This window comes from Leuresthes tenuis, unplaced genomic scaffold (genome assembly GCF_036924035.1).
Source record: "Leuresthes tenuis unplaced genomic scaffold, fLeuTen1.0.hap1 SCAF_19, whole genome shotgun sequence".
NCBI lineage: Eukaryota > Metazoa > Chordata > Actinopteri > Atheriniformes > Atherinopsidae > Leuresthes > Leuresthes tenuis.
The window spans coordinates 25523112-25544133 of record NW_027325373.1 but is presented as its reverse complement, the minus strand read 5'-3'; the positions used below and the strand labels follow the sequence as shown (position 1 = coordinate 25544133).

The 21022-nt window shown below is 44.6% G+C and overlaps 11 non-coding genes across 11 annotated transcripts; 8 read left to right on the top strand and 3 right to left on the bottom strand.

Moving 5' to 3' along the window:
* The first annotated feature begins 1924 nt into the window (after nt 1–1924).
* On the top strand, nt 1925–2007 carry trnal-aag (transfer RNA leucine (anticodon AAG)). The gene has a single exon. It is a non-coding gene; the product is annotated as a tRNA-Leu (tRNA).
* A 2646-nt stretch (nt 2008–4653) lies between these two features.
* trnal-aag (transfer RNA leucine (anticodon AAG)) lies at nt 4654–4736 on the top strand. Its single transcript has one exon. It is a non-coding gene; the product is annotated as a tRNA-Leu (tRNA).
* Nucleotides 4737–6512: 1776 nt separating this feature from the next.
* On the top strand, nt 6513–6595 carry trnal-cag (transfer RNA leucine (anticodon CAG)). Its single transcript has one exon. It is a non-coding gene; the product is annotated as a tRNA-Leu (tRNA).
* Nucleotides 6596–8371: 1776 nt separating this feature from the next.
* Nucleotides 8372–8454, top strand: trnal-cag (transfer RNA leucine (anticodon CAG)). The gene has a single exon. It is a non-coding gene; the product is annotated as a tRNA-Leu (tRNA).
* Nucleotides 8455–9254: 800 nt separating this feature from the next.
* On the bottom strand, nt 9255–9326 carry trnad-guc (transfer RNA aspartic acid (anticodon GUC)). The gene has a single exon. It is a non-coding gene; the product is annotated as a tRNA-Asp (tRNA).
* A 2106-nt stretch (nt 9327–11432) lies between these two features.
* On the top strand, nt 11433–11515 carry trnal-aag (transfer RNA leucine (anticodon AAG)). Its single transcript has one exon. It is a non-coding gene; the product is annotated as a tRNA-Leu (tRNA).
* Nucleotides 11516–12201: 686 nt separating this feature from the next.
* On the bottom strand, nt 12202–12273 carry trnad-guc (transfer RNA aspartic acid (anticodon GUC)). The gene has a single exon. It is a non-coding gene; the product is annotated as a tRNA-Asp (tRNA).
* A 2715-nt stretch (nt 12274–14988) lies between these two features.
* Nucleotides 14989–15071, top strand: trnal-aag (transfer RNA leucine (anticodon AAG)). Its single transcript has one exon. It is a non-coding gene; the product is annotated as a tRNA-Leu (tRNA).
* Nucleotides 15072–15871: 800 nt separating this feature from the next.
* trnad-guc (transfer RNA aspartic acid (anticodon GUC)) lies at nt 15872–15943 on the bottom strand. Its single transcript has one exon. It is a non-coding gene; the product is annotated as a tRNA-Asp (tRNA).
* A 2186-nt stretch (nt 15944–18129) lies between these two features.
* On the top strand, nt 18130–18212 carry trnal-aag (transfer RNA leucine (anticodon AAG)). The gene has a single exon. It is a non-coding gene; the product is annotated as a tRNA-Leu (tRNA).
* A 1776-nt stretch (nt 18213–19988) lies between these two features.
* Nucleotides 19989–20071, top strand: trnal-cag (transfer RNA leucine (anticodon CAG)). The gene has a single exon. It is a non-coding gene; the product is annotated as a tRNA-Leu (tRNA).
* Nucleotides 20072–21022: the final 951 nt, after the last annotated feature.

Sequence of the window (21022 nt, the reverse complement as noted above, 5' to 3'; positions counted from 1 at the left end):
ATGTAGGACACTCCGCATCATCAAAACAATAAAAAGTAGAATGTTTGCTCCAGAAGAAGCTAGACTTTTTTTTTCCCTTTGCAGTGTTGATAAGTTGTAAATAGATTCTACTTTGGACCCTTATGCTGATTTTTCAAACCCCCGGTACCGTATCATAGGACAACAGGACAGGGCTTTTGACCGAAGCAAACTGGATTCATATCAGGCTATTTGAAGGGGGGCTATTCACATTTAGGCCTAAGATGGGTGAGAATATCAAAACAGTATTCTAAGTACCACACCAGACTATAATGGTGATAACACACCTATTGAAATTTCAACTTCTGCAGTCTCAGCTATTATGTAAGTAATAGGTGAGAATGCTCAGGAATTTGGAGGTGAGATGGGCATCATCATGCCTATTGAAATTTCAACTTCTGGAGGCTGATCAGCTATTATGTAAGTAGAGGTGAGAATGCTTAGGAATTTGGAGGTGAGATGGGCATCATCATGCCTCTTGAAATTCCAAATTCTGGAGGCTCATCAGCTATTGTGTAAGCAGAGGTGAGAATGCTGATCATTGATGACAGTGCTACTCTTCCTGCTCTTGACGGGGGCATTGTTTTCTTCTCCATTTTACTCGTTGTGGAGTTATTAGCGGTAACCTTCCCGTAGCAGCGACACCTCTGTGACTGAAAAGACTGCAACGACTGTCGCATTGACTCCAGCCACAATATATGGTCGGGACGACCGCGTGAAGTCATCAACACGGCTCGCTCGAGCCATCACGGCAACGACGCTTGGCCTTTAAAGTGCTGCGTTAAGACCGCAGTTTCCCTTGAAGGCGGGGTTCAAATTCCACTTCTGACAATGTAAACTTCTCCAACAGAATGATTTTCACTGGCAAGGCAACCCAACTTCACTCCTTGCTTGGCTATGCTACGTTGTATTGCTAAACTGGCACTGTATCGTCTAGTTTAAAGATTATTGCGGCCGTTTTACATCTGAAGAGTTCTTGCTTCCAAATGCTTTTTGATAAAGCTTATAGTTAGGGATGGCTCAGGTAATCCTGAAACATCCCATGTTGCCCAAGCTGCTACAGGCTTAGACTGCTGGGGGACCTCATCTGTCACACCTTTCCTCACTTTGCTCTCTTTTTCCCCCTGTTTAATTTCTCAAATGATTTTATGTACACGTGACATTATTGGGGTTATTAAACAACTTAAACAACAGCCAAGACACATGAACAGCACGTAGACCCACATAGTCACTCGAATGATCCCTGGGCCCGCCGACACTCCTCCCCCCCTCGAGGCGTGGGTTCAAATCCCACTTCTGACAAAGCAACCGTCTCCAAGAGAATGGTTTTCACTGGCAAGGCAACCCAACTTCAGTCCTTGCTTGGCTATGCTATGTTGTATTGCTATTCTGGCACTGTGTCGTCCAGTTTAAAGATTGTTGCAGCCGTTTTACATGTGAAGAGTTCTTGCTTCCAAATGCTATGCCTACTATTTGTTTGCCTCAGGAGTCCTCTTAAACAACAGCCGAGACACTTGAATACCATGCAGACCCACATATTCACTCGAATGATCCCTGGTTCCGCCAACACTCCTCCCTCCCCTGGAGGCGTGGGTTCAAATCCCACTTCTGACAAAGCAACCTTCTCCAAGAGAATGGTTTTCACTGACAAGGCAACCCAACTTCACTCCTTGCTTGGCTATGCTATGTTGTATTGCTATTCTGGCACTGTGTCGTCCAGTTTAAAGATTGTTGCAGCCGTTTTACATGTGAAGAGTTCTTGCTTCCAAATGCTATACCTACTATTTGTTTGCCTCAGGAGTCCTCTTAAACAACAGCCAAGACACTTGAACACCATGCAGATCCACATATTCACTCGAATGATCCCTGGGCCCGCCGACACTATTGTGCAAGAATCCCTTTTATGGTCAGGATGGCCGAGCGGTCTAAGGCGCTGCGTTAAGGTCGCAGTCTCCCCTGGAGACCTGGGTTCAAATCCCACTTCTGACATTTCACACTTCTCCTGGAGAATGGTTTTCACTGGCAAGGCAAACCACATTTACTCCATGCGTGGCTAGCGCTATATCATCTAGTTTACAGCAACATTCTTTGTGCCGTCATGTTACTCTGAATCGCAGGGAAGGGGCTTGGTGCATGAGAATCCTTTGTCCACAACTCAAGTTATTGTTACATATTAACATTTTGGCATGTACTCAACACCACCGTAAAACCTCCTGTTTTTCTGTCATTTTTGTGGAAAAATCGTCTGAAAACAAAACACTGGTCGTGACAAAAGACCTCGACAGATCGTCCCTGGTATGCAAAGTCATTGTTGGCTTTGGACAAGACAAGAATGAAACCACAGGATTTCTGTTGTTGGACAAAGTACTTGGAAGTGAGCTTTATGGAAGAGTGGTATGAAGGAGAGGTTAGGGGGAAGATAGTCCCTGCAGGCCAGGCTTCTCGTGGTGGCAATACATTTGGTGCCAAGTGAAATGCCTTCCAAAGTGCTTTGATAAAAGCAAACAAGTGTAAGATAGTTGAATATGAGATGACAGCATGTATTGAAGGCTGGTGTAAGAGCTGCTGGTCTTGAGTGATTTGTAAGGGAGGTGACTGTTTGCAAGAGGGAACTTGGCTGATGGTGGGTGAATTAGATTATACTTGGTGGGAGGCATGTGATAAAAGTCCTAGCTCTCCCCGTCGGGGAATCGAACCCCGATCTTCCGCGTGACAGGCGGAGATACTGACCATTACACTAACGAGGAATTTCGATAGCACAGATACAGTCGTCATTTGAAAAGACTACAGTAGCCAAGGAGCGAAATAAGAGTTTTGTGTCCCATTTGAGGTGCCTTTTAAAGGAATGTTTTGAATCACGCAAAGCAATTGAGAAGAAACTAGGCATGATCTGCAGCATGCAAGTGGTGAAAATGGCTCAACAAGAATCTCATTGTACAGGAATGTGTTTCTAACATGCACTGTATATATGACAATAAACGCTTGAATCTTGGTGGCAACACCCAGAAATTCTGCCTTGTGGTAGATGTAGGACACTCCGCATCATCAAAACAATAAAAAGTAGAATGTTTGCTCCAGAAGAAGCTAGACTTTTTTTTTCCCTTTGCAGTGTTGATAAGTTGTAAATAGATTCTACTTTGGACCCTTATGCTGATTTTTCAAACCCCCGGTACCGTATCATAGGACAACAGGACAGGGCTTTTGACCGAAGCAAACTGGATTCATATCAGGCTATTTGAAGGGGGGCTATTCACATTTAGGCCTAAGATGGGTGAGAATATCAAAACAGTATTCTAAGTACCACACCAGACTATAATGGTGATAACACACCTATTGAAATTTCAACTTCTGCAGTCTCAGCTATTATGTAAGTAATAGGTGAGAATGCTCAGGAATTTGGAGGTGAGATGGGCATCATCATGCCTATTGAAATTTCAACTTCTGGAGGCTGATCAGCTATTATGTAAGTAGAGGTGAGAATGCTTAGGAATTTGGAGGTGAGATGGGCATCATCATGCCTCTTGAAATTCCAAATTCTGGAGGCTCATCAGCTATTGTGTAAGCAGAGGTGAGAATGCTGATCATTGATGACAGTGCTACTCTTCCTGCTCTTGACGGGGGCATTGTTTTCTTCTCCATTTTACTCGTTGTGGAGTTATTAGCGGTAACCTTCCCGTAGCAGCGACACCTCTGTGACTGAAAAGACTGCAACGACTGTCGCATTGACTCCAGCCACAATATATGGTCGGGACGACCGCGTGAAGTCATCAACACCGCTCGCTCAAGCCATCACGGCAACGACGCTTGGCCTTTAAAGTGCTGCGTTAAGACCGCAGTTTCCCTTGGAGGCGGGGTTCAAATTCCACTTCTGACAATGTAAACTTCTCCAACAGAATGATTTTCACTGGCAAGGCAACCCAAGTTCACTCCTTGCTTGGCTATGCTACGTTTTATTGCTAAACTGGCACTGTATCGTCTAGTTTAAAGATTATTGCGGCCGTTTTACATCTGAAGAGTTCTTGCTTCCAAATGCTTTTTGATAAAGCTTATAGTTAGGGATGGCTCAGGTAATCCTGAAACATCCCATGTTGCCCAAGCCGCTATAGGCTTAGACTGCTGGGGGACCTCATTTGTCACACCTTTCCTCACTTTGCTCTCTTTTTCCCCCTGTTTAATTTCTCAAATGATTTTATGTACACGTGACATTATTGTGATTATTAAACAACTTAAACAACAGCCAAGACACATGAACATCACGTAGACCCACATAGTCACTCGAAAATCCCTGGGTCGCCGACACTCCTCCCCCCCTGGAGGCGTGGGTTCAAATCCCACTTCTGACAAAGCAACCTTCTCCAAGAGAATGGTTTTCACTGACAAGGCAACCCAACTTCACTCCTTGCTTGGCTATGCTATGTTGTATTGCTATTCTGGCACTGTGTCGTCCAGTTTAAAGATTGTTGCAGCCGTTTTACATGTGAAGAGTTCTTGCTTCCAAATGCTATACCTACTATTTGTTTGCCTCAGGAGTCCTCTTAAACAACAGCCAATACACTTGAACACCATGCAGATCCACATATTCACTCGAATGATCCCTGGGCCCGCCGACACTACTGTGCAAGAATCCCTTTTATGGTCAGGATGGCCGAGCGGTCTAAGGCGCTGCGTTAAGGTCGCAGTCTCCCCTGGAGGCGTGGGTTCAAATCCCACTTCTGACATTTCACACTTCTCCTGGATTATGGTTTTCACTGGCAAGGCAAACCACGTTTACTCCATGCGTGGCTAGCGCTATATCATCTAGTTTACAGCAACATTCTTTGTGCCGTCATCTTACTCTGAATCGCAGGGAAGGGGCTTGGTGCATGAGAATCCTTTGTCCACAACTCAAGTTATTGTTACATATTAACATTTTGGCATGTACTCAACACCACCGTAAAACCTCCTGTTTTTCAGTCATTTTTGTGGAAAAATCGTCTGAAAACAAAACACTGGTCCTGACAAAAGACCTCGACAGATCGTCCCTGATATGCAAAGTCCTTCTTGGCTTTGGACAAGACAAGAATGAAACCACAGGTTTTCTGTTGTTGGACAAAGTACTTGGAAGTGAGCTTTATGGAAGAGTGGTATGAAGGAGAGGTTAGGGGGAAGTCCTTGTTGGCTTTGGACAAGACAAGAATGAAACAACAGGTCTTCTGTTGTTGGACAAGGTACTTGGAAGTGAGCTTTATGGAAGAGTCTTGTGAAGGAGAGGTTAGGGGGAAGATAGAGGTCCCTGCAGGCCAGGCTTCTCGTAGTAGCAATACATTGGACCCTACATTTGGACCCTTATGCAGATTTTTCAAACCCCCGGTACCGTATCATAGGACAACAGGACAGGGCTTTTGACCGAAGCAAACTGGATTCATATCAGGCTATTTGAAGGGGGGCTATTCACATTTAGGCCTAAGATGGGTGAGAATATCAAAACAGTATTCTAAGTACCACATCAGACTATAATGGTGATAACACACCTATTGAAATTTCAACTTCTGCAGTCTCAGCTATTATGTAAGTAATGGGTGAGAATGCTCAGGAATTTGGAGGTGAGATGGGCATCATCATGCCTATTGAAATTTCAACTTCTGGAGGCTGATCAGCTATTATGTAAGTAATGGGTGAGAATGCTTAGGAATTTGGAGGTGAGATGGGCATCATCATGCCTCTTGAAATTTCAAATTCTGGAGGCTCATCAGCTATTATGTAAGCAGAGGTGAGAATGCTGATCATTGATGACAGTGCTACTCTTCCTGCTCTTGTTTTCTTCTCCATTTTCCTCGTTGTGGAGTCGTTAGCGGTAACCTTCCCGTAGCAGCGACACCTCTGTGACTGAAAAGACTGCAACGACTGGCGCATCGACTCCAGCCACAATATATGGTCGGAACGACAGCGTGTAGTCATCAACACCGCTCGCTCGAGCCATCACGGCAACGACGCTTGGCCTTTAAATTGCTGCGTTAAGACCGCAGTTTCCCTTGGAGGTGGGGTTCAAATTCCACTTCTGACAATGTAAACTTCTCCAACAGAATGATTTTCACTGGCAAGGCAACCCAACTTCACTCCTTGCTTGGCTATGCTACGTTGTATTGCTAAACTGGCACTGTATCGTCTAGTTTAAAGATTATTGCGGCCGTTTTACATCTGAAGAGTTCTTGCTTCCAAATGCTTTTTGATAAAGCTTATAGTTAGGGATGGCTCAGGTAATCCTGAAACATCCCATGTTGCCCAAGCTGCTATAGGCTTAGACTGCTGAGGGACCTCATCTGTCACACCTTTCCTCACTTTGCTCTCTTTTTCCCCCTGTTTAATTTCTCAAATGATTTTATGTACACGTGACATTATTGTGGTTATTAAACAACTTAAACTACAGCCAAGACCCATGAACACCACGTAGACCCACATATTCACTCGAATGATCCCTTGGTCCGCCGACAATAAGTGCAAGTCTTTTTTTTGCGGTCAGGATGGCCGAGCGGTCTAAGGCGCTGCGTTCAGGTCGCAGTCTCCCCTGGAGGCGTGGGTTCAAATCCCACTTCTGACATTTCACACTTCTCCTGGATTATGGTTTTCACTGGCAAGGCAAACCACGTTTACTCCATGCGTGGCTAGCGCTATATCATCTAGTTTACAGCAACATTCTTTGTGCCGTCATCTTACTCTGAATCGCAGGGAAGGGGCTTGGTGCATGAGAATCCTTTGTCCACAACTCAAGTTATTGTTACATATTAACATTTTGGCATGTACTCAACACCACCGTAAAACCTCCTGTTTTTCAGTCATTTTTGTGGAAAAATCGTCTGAAAACAAAACACTGGTCCTGACAAAAGACCTCGACAGATCGTCCCTGATATGCAAAGTCCTTCTTGGCTTTGGACAAGACAAGAATGAAACCACAGGTTTTCTGTTGTTGGACAAAGTACTTGGAAGTGAGCTTTATGGAAGAGTGGTATGAAGGAGAGGTTAGGGGGAAGTCCTTGTTGGCTTTGGACAAGACAAGAATGAAACAACAGGTCTTCTGTTGTTGGACAAGGTACTTGGAAGTGAGCTTTATGGAAGAGTCTTGTGAAGGAGAGGTTAGGGGGAAGATAGAGGTCCCTGCAGGCCAGGCTTCTCGTAGTAGCAATACATTGGACCCTACATTTGGACCCTTATGCAGATTTTTCAAACCCCCGGTACCGTATCATAGGACAACAGGACAGGGCTTTTGACCGAAGCAAACTGGATTCATATCAGGCTATTTGAAGGGGGGCTATTCACATTTAGGCCTAAGATGGGTGAGAATATCAAAACAGTATTCTAAGTACCACATCAGACTATAATGGTGATAACACACCTATTGAAATTTCAACTTCTGCAGTCTCAGCTATTATGTAAGTAATGGGTGAGAATGCTCAGGAATTTGGAGGTGAGATGGGCATCATCATGCCTATTGAAATTTCAACTTCTGGAGGCTGATCAGCTATTATGTAAGTAATGGGTGAGAATGCTTAGGAATTTGGAGGTGAGATGGGCATCATCATGCCTCTTGAAATTTCAAATTCTGGAGGCTCATCAGCTATTATGTAAGCAGAGGTGAGAATGCTGATCATTGATGACAGTGCTACTCTTCCTGCTCTTGTTTTCTTCTCCATTTTCCTCGTTGTGGAGTCGTTAGCGGTAACCTTCCCGTAGCAGCGACACCTCTGTGACTGAAAAGACTGCAACGACTGGCGCATCGACTCCAGCCACAATATATGGTCGGAACGACAGCGTGTAGTCATCAACACCGCTCGCTCGAGCCATCACGGCAACGACGCTTGGCCTTTAAATTGCTGCGTTAAGACCGCAGTTTCCCTTGGAGGTGGGGTTCAAATTCCACTTCTGACAATGTAAACTTCTCCAACAGAATGATTTTCACTGGCAAGGCAACCCAACTTCACTCCTTGCTTGGCTATGCTACGTTGTATTGCTAAACTGGCACTGTATCGTCTAGTTTAAAGATTATTGCGGCCGTTTTACATCTGAAGAGTTCTTGCTTCCAAATGCTTTTTGATAAAGCTTATAGTTAGGGATGGCTCAGGTAATCCTGAAACATCCCATGTTGCCCAAGCTGCTATAGGCTTAGACTGCTGAGGGACCTCATCTGTCACACCTTTCCTCACTTTGCTCTCTTTTTCCCCCTGTTTAATTTCTCAAATGATTTTATGTACACGTGACATTATTGTGGTTATTAAACAACTTAAACTACAGCCAAGACCCATGAACACCACGTAGACCCACATATTCACTCGAATGATCCCTTGGTCCGCCGACAATAAGTGCAAGTCTTTTTTTTGCGGTCAGGATGGCCGAGCGGTCTAAGGCGCTGCGTTCAGGTCGCAGTCTCCCCTGGAGGCGTGGGTTCAAATCCCACTTCTGACAAAGCAACCTTCTTCAAGAGAATGGTTTTCACTGGCAAGGCAACCCAACTTCACTCCTTGCTTGGCTAGCGCTATATCATCTAGTTTACAGCAACATTCTTTGTGCCGTCATGTTACTCTGAATCGCAGGGAAGGGGCTTGGTGCATGAGAATCCTTTGTCCACAACTCAAGTTATTGTTACATATTAACATTTTGGCATGTACTCAACACCACCGTAAAACCTCCTGTTTTTCTGTCATTTTTGTGGAAAAATCGTCTGAAAACAAAACACTGGTCGTGACAAAAGACCTCGACAGATCGTCCCTGGTATGCAAAGTCATTGTTGGCTTTGGACAAGACAAGAATGAAACCACAGGATTTCTGTTGTTGGACAAAGTACTTGGAAGTGAGCTTTATGGAAGAGTGGTATGAAGGAGAGGTTAGGGGGAAGTCCTTGTTGGCTTTGGACAAGACAAGAATGAAACAACAGGTCTTCTGTTGTTGGACAAGGTACTTGGAAGTGAGCTTTATGGAAGAGTGGTATGAAGGAGAGGTTAGGGGGAAGATAGTCCCTGCAGGCCAGGCTTCTCGTGGTGGCAATACATTTGGTGCCAAGTGAAATGCCTTCCAAAGTGCTTTGATAAAAGCAAACAAGTGTAAGATAGTTGAATATGAGATGACAGCATGTATTGAAGGCTGGTGTAAGAGCTGCTGGTCTTGAGTGATTTGTAAGGGAGGTGACTGTTTGCAAGAGGGAACTTGGCTGATGGTGGGTGAATTAGATTATACTTGGTGGGAGGCATGTGATAAAAGTCCTAGCTCTCCCCGTCGGGGAATCGAACCCCGATCTTCCGCGTGACAGGCGGAGATACTGACCATTATACTAACGAGGAATTTCGATAGCACAGATACAGTCGTCATTTGAAAAGACTACAGTAGCCAAGGAGCGAAATAAGAGTTTTGTGTCCCATTTGAGGTGCCTTTTAAAGGAATGTTTTGAATCACGCAAAGCAATTGAGAAGAAACTAGGCATGATCTGCAGCATGCAAGTGGTGAAAAGGGCTCAACAAGAATCTCATTGTACAGGAATGTGTTTCTAACATGCACTGTATATATGACAATAAACGCTTGAATCTTGGTGGCAACACCCAGAAATTCTGCCTTGTGGTAGATGTAGGACACTCCGCATCATCAAAACAATAAAAAGTAGAATGTTTGCTCCAGAAGAAGCTAGACTTTTTTTTTCCCTTTGCAGTGTTGATAAGTTGTAAATAGATTCTACTTTGGACCCTTATGCTGATTTTTCAAACCCCCGGTACCGTATCATAGGACAACAGGACAGGGCTTTTGACCGAAGCCAACTGGATTCATATCAGGCTATTTGAAGGGGGGCTATTCACATTTAGGTCTAAGATGGGTGAGAATATCAAAACAGTATTCTAAGTACCACATCAGACTATAATGGTGATAACACACCTATTGAAATTTCAACTTCTGCAGTCTCAGCTATTATGTAAGTAGAGGTGAGAATGCTTAGGAATTTGGAGGTGAGATGGGCATCATCATGCCTCTTGAAATTCCAAATTCTGGAGGCTCATCAGCTATTGTGTAAGCAGAGGTGAGAATGCTGATCATTGATGACAGTGCTACTCTTCCTGCTCTTGACGGGGGCATTGTTTTCTTCTCCATTTTACTCGTTGTGGAGTTATTAGCGGTAACCTTCCCGTAGCAGCGACACCTCTGTGACTGAAAAGACTGCAACGACTGTCGCATTGACTCCAGCCACAATATATGGTCGGGACGACCGCGTGAAGTCATCAACACGGCTCGCTCGAGCCATCACGGCAACGACGCTTGGCCTTTAAAGTGCTGCGTTAAGACCGCAGTTTCCCTTGAAGGCGGGGTTCAAATTCCACTTCTGACAATGTAAACTTCTCCAACAGAATGATTTTCACTGGCAAGGCAACCCAACTTCACTCCTTGCTTGGCTATGCTACGTTGTATTGCTAAACTGGCACTGTATCGTCTAGTTTAAAGATTATTGCGGCCGTTTTACATCTGAAGAGTTCTTGCTTCCAAATGCTTTTTGATAAAGCTTATAGTTAGGGATGGCTCAGGTAATCCTGAAACATCCCATGTTGCCCAAGCTGCTACAGGCTTAGACTGCTGGGGGACCTCATCTGTCACACCTTTCCTCACTTTGCTCTCTTTTTCCCCCTGTTTAATTTCTCAAATGATTTTATGTACACGTGACATTATTGGGGTTATTAAACAACTTAAACAACAGCCAAGACACATGAACAGCACGTAGACCCACATAGTCACTCGAATGATCCCTGGGCCCGCCGACACTCCTCCCCCCCTCGAGGCGTGGGTTCAAATCCCACTTCTGACAAAGCAACCGTCTCCAAGAGAATGGTTTTCACTGGCAAGGCAACCCAACTTCAGTCCTTGCTTGGCTATGCTATGTTGTATTGCTATTCTGGCACTGTGTCGTCCAGTTTAAAGATTGTTGCAGCCGTTTTACATGTGAAGAGTTCTTGCTTCCAAATGCTATGCCTACTATTTGTTTGCCTCAGGAGTCCTCTTAAACAACAGCCGAGACACTTGAATACCATGCAGACCCACATATTCACTCGAATGATCCCTGGTTCCGCCAACACTCCTCCCTCCCCTGGAGGCGTGGGTTCAAATCCCACTTCTGACAAAGCAACCTTCTCCAAGAGAATGGTTTTCACTGACAAGGCAACCCAACTTCACTCCTTGCTTGGCTATGCTATGTTGTATTGCTATTCTGGCACTGTGTCGTCCAGTTTAAAGATTGTTGCAGCCGTTTTACATGTGAAGAGTTCTTGCTTCCAAATGCTATACCTACTATTTGTTTGCCTCAGGAGTCCTCTTAAACAACAGCCAAGACACTTGAACACCATGCAGATCCACATATTCACTCGAATGATCCCTGGGCCCGCCGACACTATTGTGCAAGAATCCCTTTTATGGTCAGGATGGCCGAGCGGTCTAAGGCGCTGCGTTAAGGTCGCAGTCTCCCCTGGAGACCTGGGTTCAAATCCCACTTCTGACATTTCACACTTCTCCTGGAGAATGGTTTTCACTGGCAAGGCAAACCACATTTACTCCATGCGTGGCTAGCGCTATATCATCTAGTTTACAGCAACATTCTTTGTGCCGTCATGTTACTCTGAATCGCAGGGAAGGGGCTTGGTGCATGAGAATCCTTTGTCCACAACTCAAGTTATTGTTACATATTAACATTTTGGCATGTACTCAACACCACCGTAAAACCTCCTGTTTTTCTGTCATTTTTGTGGAAAAATCGTCTGAAAACAAAACACTGGTCGTGACAAAAGACCTCGACAGATCGTCCCTGGTATGCAAAGTCATTGTTGGCTTTGGACAAGACAAGAATGAAACCACAGGATTTCTGTTGTTGGACAAAGTACTTGGAAGTGAGCTTTATGGAAGAGTGGTATGAAGGAGAGGTTAGGGGGAAGATAGTCCCTGCAGGCCAGGCTTCTCGTGGTGGCAATACATTTGGTGCCAAGTGAAATGCCTTCCAAAGTGCTTTGATAAAAGCAAACAAGTGTAAGATAGTTGAATATGAGATGACAGCATGTATTGAAGGCTGGTGTAAGAGCTGCTGGTCTTGAGTGATTTGTAAGGGAGGTGACTGTTTGCAAGAGGGAACTTGGCTGATGGTGGGTGAATTAGATTATACTTGGTGGGAGGCATGTGATAAAAGTCCTAGCTCTCCCCGTCGGGGAATCGAACCCCGATCTTCCGCGTGACAGGCGGAGATACTGACCATTATACTAACGAGGAATTTCGATAGCACAGATACAGTCGTCATTTGAAAAGACTACAGTAGCCAAGGAGCGAAATAAGAGTTTTGTGTCCCATTTGAGGTGCCTTTTAAAGGAATGTTTTGAATCACGCAAAGCAATTGAGAAGAAACTAGGCATGATCTGCAGCATGCAAGTGGTGAAAAGGGCTCAACAAGAATCTCATTGTACAGGAATGTGTTTCTAACATGCACTGTATATATGACAATAAACGCTTGAATCTTGGTGGCAACACCCAGAAATTCTGCCTTGTGGTAGATGTAGGACACTCCGCATCATCAAAACAATAAAAAGTAGAATGTTTGCTCCAGAAGAAGCTAGACTTTTTTTTTCCCTTTGCAGTGTTGATAAGTTGTAAATAGATTCTACTTTGGACCCTTATGCTGATTTTTCAAACCCCCGGTACCGTATCATAGGACAACAGGACAGGGCTTTTGACCGAAGCAAACTGGATTCATATCAGGCTATTTGAAGGGGGGCTATTCACATTTAGGCCTAAGATGGGTGAGAATATCAAAACAGTATTCTAAGTACCACACCAGACTATAATGGTGATAACACACCTATTGAAATTTCAACTTCTGCAGTCTCAGCTATTATGTAAGTAATAGGTGAGAATGCTCAGGAATTTGGAGGTGAGATGGGCATCATCATGCCTCTTGAAATTCCAAATTCTGGAGGCTCATCAGCTATTGTGTAAGCAGAGGTGAGAATGCTGATCATTGATGACAGTGCTACTCTTCCTGCTCTTGACGGGGGCATTGTTTTCTTCTCCATTTTACTCGTTGTGGAGTTATTAGCGGTAACCTTCCCGTAGCAGCGACACCTCTGTGACTGAAAAGACTGCAACGACTGTCGCATTGACTCCAGCCACAATATATGGTCGGGACGACCGCGTGAAGTCATCAACACCGCTCGCTCAAGCCATCACGGCAACGACGCTTGGCCTTTAAAGTGCTGCGTTAAGACCGCAGTTTCCCTTGGAGGCGGGGTTCAAATTCCACTTCTGACAATGTAAACTTCTCCAACAGAATGATTTTCACTGGCAAGGCAACCCAAGTTCACTCCTTGCTTGGCTATGCTACGTTTTATTGCTAAACTGGCACTGTATCGTCTAGTTTAAAGATTATTGCGGCCGTTTTACATCTGAAGAGTTCTTGCTTCCAAATGCTTTTTGATAAAGCTTATAGTTAGGGATGGCTCAGGTAATCCTGAAACATCCCATGTTGCCCAAGCCGCTATAGGCTTAGACTGCTGGGGGACCTCATTTGTCACACCTTTCCTCACTTTGCTCTCTTTTTCCCCCTGTTTAATTTCTCAAATGATTTTATGTACACGTGACATTATTGTGATTATTAAACAACTTAAACAACAGCCAAGACACATGAACATCACGTAGACCCACATATTCACTCGAATGATCCCTCCTCCCTCCCCTGGAGGCGTGGGTTCAAATCCCACTTCTGACAAAGCAACCGTCTCCAAGAGAATGGTTTTCACTGGCAAGGCAACCCAACTTCACTCCTTGCTTGGCTATGCTATGTTGTATTGCTATTCTGGCACTGTGTCGTCCAGTTTAAAGATTGTTGCAGCCGTTTTACATCTGAAGAGTTCTTGCTTCCAAATGCTATACCTACTATTTGTTTGCCTCAGGAGTCCTCTTAAACAACAGCCAATACACTTGAACAGCACATAGACCCACATAGTCACTCGAAAATCCCTGGGCCCGCCGACACTCCTCCCCCCCTGGAGGCGTGGGTTCAAATCCCACTTCTGACAAAGCAACCTTCTCCAAGAGAATGGTTTTCACTGACAAGGCAACCCAACTTCACTCCTTGCTTGGCTATGCTATGTTGTATTGCTATTCTGGCACTGTGTCGTCCAGTTTAAAGATTGTTGCAGCCGTTTTACATGTGAAGAGTTCTTGCTTCCAAATGCTATGCCTACTATTTGTTTGCCTCAGGAGTCCTCTTAAACAACAGCCGAGACACTTGAATACCATGCAGACCCACATATTCACTCGAATGATCCCTGGTTCCGCCAACACTCCTCCCTCCCCTGGAGGCGTGGGTTCAAATCCCACTTCTGACAAAGCAACCTTCTCCAAGAGAATGGTTTTCACTGACAAGGCAACCCAACTTCAGTCCTTGCTTGGCTATGCTATGTTGTATTGCTATTCTGGCACTGTGTCGTCCAGTTTAAAGATTGTTGCAGCCGTTTTACATGTGAAGAGTTCTTGCTTCCAAATGCTATGCCTACTATTTGTTTGCCTCAGGAGTCCTCTTAAACAACAGCCGAGACACTTGAATACCATGCAGACCCACATATTCACTCGAATGATCCCTGGTTCCGCCAACACTCCTCCCTCCCCTGGAGGCGTGGGTTCAAATCCCACTTCTGACAAAGCAACCTTCTCCAAGAGAATGGTTTTCACTGACAAGGCAACCCAACTTCACTCCTTGCTTGGCTATGCTATGTTGTATTGCTATTCTGGCACTGTGTCGTCCAGTTTAAAGATTGTTGCAGCCGTTTTACATGTGAAGAGTTCTTGCTTCCAAATGCTATACCTACTATTTGTTTGCCTCAGGAGTCCTCTTAAACAACAGCCAAGACACTTGAACACCATGCAGATCCACATATTCACTCGAATGATCCCTGGGCCCGCCGACACTATTGTGCAAGAATCCCTTTTATGGTCAGGATGGCCGAGCGGTCTAAGGCGCTGCGTTAAGGTCGCAGTCTCCCCTGGAGACCTGGGTTCAAATCCCACTTCTGACATTTCACACTTCTCCTGGAGAATGGTTTTCACTGGCAAGGCAAACCACATTTACTCCATGCGTGGCTAGCGCTATATCATCTAGTTTACAGCAACATTCTTTGTGCCGTCATGTTACTCTGAATCGCAGGGAAGGGGCTTGGTGCATGAGAATCCTTTGTCCACAACTCAAGTTATTGTTACATATTAACATTTTGGCATGTACTCAACACCACCGTAAAACCTCCTGTTTTTCTGTCATTTTTGTGGAAAAATCGTCTGAAAACAAAACACTGGTCGTGACAAAAGACCTCGACAGATCGTCCCTGGTATGCAAAGTCATTGTTGGCTTTGGACAAGACAAGAATGAAACCACAGGATTTCTGTTGTTGGACAAAGTACTTGGAAGTGAGCTTTATGGAAGAGTGGTATGAAGGAGAGGTTAGGGGGAAGTCCTTGTTGGCTTTGGACAAGACAAGAATGAAACAACAGGTCTTCTGTTGTTGGACAAGGTACTTGGAAGTGAGCTTTATGGAAGAGTGGTATGAAGGAGAGGTTAGGGGGAAGATAGTCCCTGCAGGCCAGGCTTCTCGTGGTGGCAATACATTTGGTGCCAAGTGAAATGCCTTCCAAAGTGCTTTGATAAAAGCAAACAAGTGTAAGATAGTTGAATATGAGATGACAGCATGTATTGAAGGCTGGTGTAAGAGCTGCTGGTCTTGAGTGATTTGTAAGGGAGGTGACTGTTTGCAAGAGGGAACTTGGCTGATGGTGGGTGAATTAGATTATACTTGGTGGGAGGCATGTGATAAAAGTCCTAGCTCTCCCCGTCGGGGAATCGAACCCCGATCTTCCGCGTGACAGGCGGAGATACTGACCATTATACTAACGAGGAATTTCGATAGCACAGATACAGTCGTCATTTGAAAAGACTACAGTAGCCAAGGAGCGAAATAAGAGTTTTGTGTCCCATTTGAGGTGCCTTTTAAAGGAATGTTTTGAATCACGCAAAGCAATTGAGAAGAAACTAGGCATGATCTGCAGCATGCAAGTGGTGAAAAGGGCTCAACAAGAATCTCATTGTACAGGAATGTGTTTCTAACATGCACTGTATATATGACAATAAACGCTTGAATCTTGGTGGCAACACCCAGAAATTCTGCCTTGTGGTAGATGTAGGACACTCCGCATCATCAAAACAATAAAAAGTAGAATGTTTGCTCCAGAAGAAGCTAGACTTTTTTTTTCCCTTTGCAGTGTTGATAAGTTGTAAATAGATTCTACTTTGGACCCTTATGCTGATTTTTCAAACCCCCGGTACCGTATCATAGGACAACAGGACAGGGCTTTTGACCGAAGCAAACTGGATTCATATCAGGCTATTTGAAGGGGGGCTATTCACATTTAGGCCTAAGATGGGTGAGAATATCAAAACAGTATTCTAAGTACCACACCAGACTATAATGGTGATAACACACCTATTGAAATTTCAACTTCTGCAGTCTCAGCTATTATGTAAGTAATAGGTGAGAATGCTCAGGAATTTGGAGGTGAGATGGGCATCATCATGCCTATTGAAATTTCAACTTCTGGAGGCTGATCAGCTATTATGTAAGTAGAGGTGAGAATGCTTAGGAATTTGGAGGTGAGATGGGCATCATCATGCCTCTTGAAATTCCAAATTCTGGAGGCTCATCAGCTATTGTGTAAGCAGAGGTGAGAATGCTGATCATTGATGACAGTGCTACTCTTCCTGCTCTTGACGGGGGCATTGTTTTCTTCTCCATTTTACTCGTTGTGGAGTTATTAGCGGTAACCTTCCCGTAGCAGCGACACCTCTGTGACTGAAAAGACTGCAACGACTGTCGCATTGACTCCAGCCACAATATATGGTCGGGACGACCGCGTGAAGTCATCAACACCGCTCGCTCAAGCCATCACGGCAACGACGCTTGGCCTTTAAAGTGCTGCGTTAAGACCGCAGTTTCCCTTGGAGGCGGGGTTCAAATTCCACTTCTGACAATGTAAACTTCTCCAACAGAATGATTTTCACTGGCAAGGCAACCCAAGTTCACTCCTTGCTTGGCTATGCTACGTTTTATTGCTAAACTGGCACTGTATCGTCTAGTTTAAAGATTATTGCGGCCGTTTTACATCTGAAGAGTTCTTGCTTCCAAATGCTTTTTGATAAAGCTTATAGTTAGGGATGGCTCAGGTAATCCTGAAACATCCCATGTTGCCCAAGCCGCTATAGGCTTAGACTGCTGGGGGACCTCATTTGTCACACCTTTCCTCACTTTGCTCTCTTTTTCCCCCTGTTTAATTTCTCAAATGATTTTATGTACACGTGACATTATTGTGATTATTAAACAACTTAAACAACAGCCAAGACACATGAACATCACGTAGACCCACATATTCACTCGAATGATCCCTCCTCCCTCCCCTGGAGGCGTGGGTTCAAATCCCACTTCTGACAAAGCAACCGTCTCCAAGAGAATGGTTTTCACTGGCAAGGCAACCCAACTTCACTCCTTGCTTGGCTATGCTATGTTGTATTGCTATTCTGGCACTGTGTCGTCCAGTTTAAAGATTGTTGCAGCCGTTTTACATCTGAAGAGTTCTTGCTTCCAAATGCTATACCTACTATTTGTTTGCCTCAGGAGTCCTCTTAAACAACAGCCAATACACTTGAACAGCACATAGACCCACATATTCACTCGAAAATCCCTGGGCCCGCCGACACTCCTCCCCCCCTGGAGGCGTGGGTTCAAATCCCACTTCTGACAAAGCAACCTTCTCCAAGAGAATGGTTTTCACTGACAAGGCAACCCAACTTCACTCCTTGCTTGGCTATGCTATGTTGTATTGCTATTCTGGCACTGTGTCGTCCAGTTTAAAGATTGTTGCAGCCGTTTTACATGTGAAGAGTTCTTGCTTCCAAATGCTATACCTACTATTTGTTTGCCTCAGGAGTCCTCTTAAACAACAGCCAATACACTTGAACACCATGCAGATCCACATATTCACTCGAATGATCCCTGGGCCCGCCGACACTACTGTGCAAGAATCCCTTTTATGGTCAGGATGGCCGAGCGGTCTAAGGCGCTGCGTTAAGGTCGCAGTCTCCCCTGGAGGCGTGGGTTCAAATCCCACTTCTGACATTTCACACTTCTCCTGGATTATGGTTTTCACTGGCAAGGCAAACCACGTTTACTCCATGCGTGGCTAGCGCTATATCATCTAGTTTACAGCAACATTCTTTGTGCCGTCATCTTACTCTGAATCACAGGGAAGGGGCTTGGTGCATGAGAATCCTTTGTCCACAACTCAAGTTATTGTTACATATTAACATTTTGGCATGTACTCAACACCACCGTAAAACCTCCTGTTTTTCAGTCATTTTTGTGGAAAAATCGTCTGAAAACAAAACACTGGTCCTGACAAAAGACCTCGACAGATCGTCCCTGATATGCAAAGTCCTTCTTGGCTTTGGACAAGACAAGAATGAAACCACAGGTTTTCTGTTGTTGGACAAAGTACTTGGAAGTGAGCTTTATGGAAGAGTGGTATGAAGGAGAGGTTAGGGGGAAGTCCTTGTTGGCTTTGGACAAGACAAGAATGAAACAACAGGTCTTCTGTTGTTGGACAAGGTACTTGGAAGTGAGCTTTATGGAAGAGTCTTGTGAAGGAGAGGTTAGGGGGAAGATAGAGGTCCCTGCAGGCCAGGCTTCTCGTAGTAGCAATACATTGGACCCTACATTTGGACCCTTATGCAGATTTTTCAAACCCCCGGTACCGTATCATAGGACAACAGGACAGGGCTTTTGACCGAAGCAAACTGGATTCATATCAGGCTATTTGAAGGGGGGCTATTCACATTTAGGCCTAAGATGGGTGAGAATATCAAAACAGTATTCTAAGTACCACATCAGACTATAATGGTGATAACACACCTATTGAAATTTCAACTTCTGCAGTCTCAGCTATTATGTAAGTAATGGGTGAGAATGCTCAGGAATTTGGAGGTGAGATGGGCATCATCATGCCTATTGAAATTTCAACTTCTGGAGGCTGATCAGCTATTATGTAAGTAATGGGTGAGAATGCTTAGGAATTTGGAGGTGAGATGGGCATCATCATGCCTCTTGAAATTTCAAATTCTGGAGGCTCATCAGCTATTATGTAAGCAGAGGTGAGAATGCTGATCATTGATGACAGTGCTACTCTTCCTGCTCTTGTTTTCTTCTCCATTTTCCTCGTTGTGGAGTCGTTAGCGGTAACCTTCCCGTAGCAGCGACACCTCTGTGACTGAAAAGACTGCAACGACTGGCGCATCGACTCCAGCCACAATATATGGTCGGAACGACAGCGTGTAGTCATCAACACCGCTCGCTCGAGCCATCACGGCAACGACGCTTGGCCTTTAAATTGCTGCGTTAAGACCGCAGTTTCCCTTGGAGGTGGGGTTCAAATTCCACTTCTGACAATGTAAACTTCTCCAACAGAATGATTTTCACTGGCAAGGCAACCCAAGTTCACTCCTTGCTTGGCTATGCTACGTTGTATTGCTAAACTGGCACTGTATCGTCTAGTTTAAAGATTATTGCGGCCGTTTTACATCTGAAGAGTTCTTGCTTCCAAATGCTTTTTGATAAAGCTTATAGTTAGGGATGGCTCAGGTAATCCTGAAACATCCCATGTTGCCCAAGCTGCTATAGGTTTAGACTGCTGAGGGACCTCATCTGTCACACCTTTCCTCACTTTGCTCTCTTTTTCCCCCTGTTTAATTTCTCAAATGATTTTATGTACACGTGACATTATTGTGGTTATTAAACAACTTAAACTACAGCCAAGACCCATGAACACCACGTAGACCCACATATTCACTCGAATGATCCCTTGGTCCGCCGACAATAAGTGCAAGTCTTTTTTTTGCGGTCAGGATGGCCGAGCGGTCTAAGGCGCTGCGTTCAGGTCGCAGTCTCCCCTGGAGGCGTGGGTTCAAATCCCACTTCTGACATTTCACACTTCTCCTGGATTATGGTTTTCACTGGCAAGGCAAACCACGTTTACTCCATGCGTGGCTAGCGCTATATCATCTAGTTTACAGCAACATTCTTTGTGCCGTCATCTTACTCTGAATCGCAGGGAAGGGGCTTGGTGCATGAGAATCCTTTGTCCACAACTCAAGTTATTGTTACAAATTAACATTTTGGCATGTACTCAACACCACCGTAAAACCTCCTGTTTTTCAGTCATTTTTGTGGAAAAATCGTCTGAAAACAAAACACTGGTCCTGACAAAAGACCTCGACAGATCGTCCCTGATATGCAAAGTCCTTCTTGGCTTTGGACAAGACAAGAATGAAACCACAGGTTTTCTGTTGTTGGACAAAGTACTTGGAAGTGAGCTTTATGGAAGAGTGGTATGAAGGAGAGGTTAGGGGGAAGTCCTTGTTGGCTTTGGACAAGACAAGAATGAAACAACAGGTCTTCTGTTGTTGGACAAGGTACTTGGAAGTGAGCTTTATGGAAGAGTCTTGTGAAGGAGAGGTTAGGGGGAAGATAGAGGTCCCTGCAGGCCAGGCTTCTCGTAGTAGCAATACATTGGACCCTACAGTTGGACCCTTATGCAGATTTTTCAAACCCCCGGTACCGTATCATAGGACAACAGGACAGGGCTTTTGACCGAAGCAAACTGGATTCATATCAGGCTATTTGAAGGGGGGCTATTCACATTTAGGCCTAAGATGGGTGAGAATATCAAAACAGTATTCTAAGTACCACATCAGACTATAATGGTGATAACACACCTATTGAAATTTCAACTTCTGCAGTCTCAGCTATTATGTAAGTAATGTGTGAGAATGCTCAGGAATTTGGAGGTGAGATGGGCATCATCATGCCTATTGAAATTTCAACTTCTGGAGGCTGATCAGCTATTATGTAAGTAATGGGTGAGAATGCTTAGG